The following is a 3,157-nucleotide window of genomic DNA, read 5'->3' on the forward strand; positions in this document are numbered from 1 at the left end:
ATTTTTTTTTTTTTTTTTTTTTGGTACCACGGATTGAACTCGGGTCCTTGCACTTGAAGGCAGGCCACCGAACCACTGAGCTAAAACCCCGGCCTGTTAGCTGATTTTAAATAACGACATATATGTAATGATTAAAACAGTAGAAAACATTACTGAAGAAGAGGGAAGGCATTTTCACTCTTGATATAGCTAGTAAATTAACAAATAAAATACAGATATACCTACTGAAGCAAGAGTGAAGAATCACACACACACGAGTCTTTTAATTTTAGTAGAACCCTTATACTTTTACAAATAAAAGCAGGGCAAAGAAAGACATAAATAGAATGAGATTGCTAAAAAGACTGTGAACAACCCGTAGTTCAAACAATACACTACCAATAAAACAAAAGAAGTGACTGTTTGGATGTAATGTTACTGTGCAGAGCATGAAATAATTAAGAGAAACTGTTTCAAGAAGTAAAATAATTTGGTCTTGAAGTGTAATGGGTAGAAGTGATTGCTTTGTCTGGCAGGCATCTATCTAATTTCTGGATTTTAATGTCTTAAATACAAGGCACGCAAGCACTAAACCCAACTTTAAATAAACCTAGATTTCTTCTTCTTCTTTTGGATATCAAACACATTTAAAATGAAGAGGTCAAAAATAAATCAGAAAGAAAGGTAGCAAAGACCAGCATGTGACAAGTCAAAAAGCCAAAGCATAATTATGATGTACATAAACTCATAAAGGTAGCAAACGCTTATCCCCATCCACAGAATTTTAATTATTCCTCATTGCATCTGATTTCTTAGAATTATTCTAAATGTAAAGCTCCAGGTCACACTACTTTGAAATCTTGAGGTATAAAGCTCCAAATGGTTTAAAAATTGAAATCCAGAACTCTGATGTATTCCTAGGATATGAGGTTTGCTTCTTTTAACTAATGAAGAGCTACTCTAATTTTTATTTTCTAAATCCTGCCATTGCCACCATAGGAGTAGTGGGGTGCTGTGAGGCTTAGATGCTTTTGTGCTAGCAGTTCATTATGTCTTAGCTAATTTTTATGTGGCAGGGAATTATCGATGTGGTACATTGTAAAGTGTTGTGTGCAGATGGAGTTGGAAGGGAAAATAAAGAGGCAGATCAATCAAGGCAAGTGGTTTTGTTTGCTCTTTCATTGCCTTTGTTGGGTTTGCTGCGTTGCTCTGAATCCCAAGGGGGTAGGAGGGAGAACAAGGTGAGGAGGAATCCTATTCACTGCCCTTGTACAATTTTTCAGAGGCTAATTGATTACACAGATCTCAGTTACCAGAATTCAGAAGAGGAAAGTAGCAAAATATCATCATCCTTGAAGAACAGCGATTATCCAGCATTTCACTTCAGACCAGATACACTACTAAGAATGTCATTCTATCTCTAAAATACTGCATTTCACTTTCCAATTAAGTGAAAAAAAAGTTTCAAAGTCACCTAATGCAACAAAATGTTAGGCAGTGTGGTATAGTGAAAATAGTTATTTTGGAGCAGCAAGATAGGAGTTTTGACATCTGTTCAATAGTAATACTCTGGAAATATTTAAGGGATTTATTAATTCCTTTGAGTCTTAGTTTACTCTTCTGTAAAACAGGGTTAAATACTTTTATTAAAGGACTGGTGTGGATGTTAAAAAATACAACATCAAAAGCACATTTCTGGCCCACTGTAGGCACTGAACCGAAGTCAGTGATTTTCTTTTCCCATCATCTGACCACCAGGCACAAGCCCTAAGGAGACCTAGTTATTTGATACAAATGTCTAACATGTTCTCCTTGCCACTGCTGGAGCCCAAAGGCATGGCTGCCATCTTTACCCTGGTGAATCAAGCTACAACAACTTCAAGGAAAGCTGAAGTTCTCATTTATCAATTTCTTCTTAAACCTAGAAGGAGAGACCAGCTCTGAGCAGCAAGACCATGTAAGCTTTGCCCTGATTCCTTCTTCAGCTCAGTGGAGCCAAGACTGAAAAACAAAGAAAAAGGCACTGTCAGTTCCAGAGCCCAGTCACTGAAGTCTCTCAAACCCCACACAATCCGCAAGAATCTCTTCAGGCTTTCATGAATACTTTTGACCCTTGGCACTCCCTGTAGAGGAAGACCATTCCGTTCCAGGAGTAAAACCCCTTCTGTCTCCCTATAGAAAGAAAAACAGCAAATGCCTCATTGTCTGCCAAAGCTTCTCTTTGACAGCAGCTGCTGCTTGCCTGAAGTTTTTCTCCTTGCTCACTAGGCTCTTCCATGTAACTGTGGGTGCCTTTATACCCACAGAGAGAGCAGTGAAAATGTTCCAACCCTCTACTGTGTGATTTCAGGGCCCCATAATGGTTGATTCATACACTTCCAACAAATCTCTAGTTTATAGAATGTTAATTTCATATCCATTTTAGGTGGCAGTGAAATTGAGCTTTAGCATTTCATTTGCCGTTTCATAGAGTTAATAAATGACAAAGCTACAGCTCAGATCTTGATCTGAAATTCATCCTTGTGGTCTCATTGAACTTTTCTTTTAATCTCCTTGCTTTTAATCTCCTCCAAAATGATTTTGAACATCATATCCTCTATTTGGTTGGGGAATTAACAATGAAGAAAGGTATTGCTTCCTCAGGAAAAATGAGAATACATTTGAGGTTAGTAGGAAGTAAAAGGTGAAAAGAATTTAAAAGCCTGTCACTGTTGATGTGATCTTGAAAATATCTCCTTGAGTGGCCTTGGTTTGATCTACACATGTCGCTGATAATCTCTTCCCTACTTAGCACAAAGGTTTGTTGAATCTAATACGCTGTTTAATGTGCAAACTTTTGGCAAACCCATTCAATCTTACACAATGTTGGTTTTGTTATTAAGTTGAGTGGTATTAAACTTAATATTCCCCTGGTAGGGGGCACTCTACCATCATCCACAGATTATACTGAACAGAAGTAAATTTTTTCTTCTCTTGTTAAAATTTTAATTCCCAAGAAGTCTGTTTTGGTCCTGAAGCTCAAGGTCATTATAAAAAGATGGCAGGAGTTTCAGTTTGGCTGACTTTAAAACATACACCAGCATCAACACTTAGGCCCTGGATTTAGCTCAGTGGATCCACATCTGTTCTGCAAGTGTAAGGTCTTGAGTCTGATCCCCAGTACAGAGAGAAAAAAAAA

Source organism: Fukomys damarensis, unplaced genomic scaffold (assembly GCF_012274545.1).
Source record: "Fukomys damarensis isolate Sample0158 unplaced genomic scaffold, DMR_v1.0_HiC HiC_scaffold_13, whole genome shotgun sequence".
In the NCBI taxonomy this organism is placed as follows: Eukaryota; Metazoa; Chordata; class Mammalia; order Rodentia; family Bathyergidae; genus Fukomys; species Fukomys damarensis.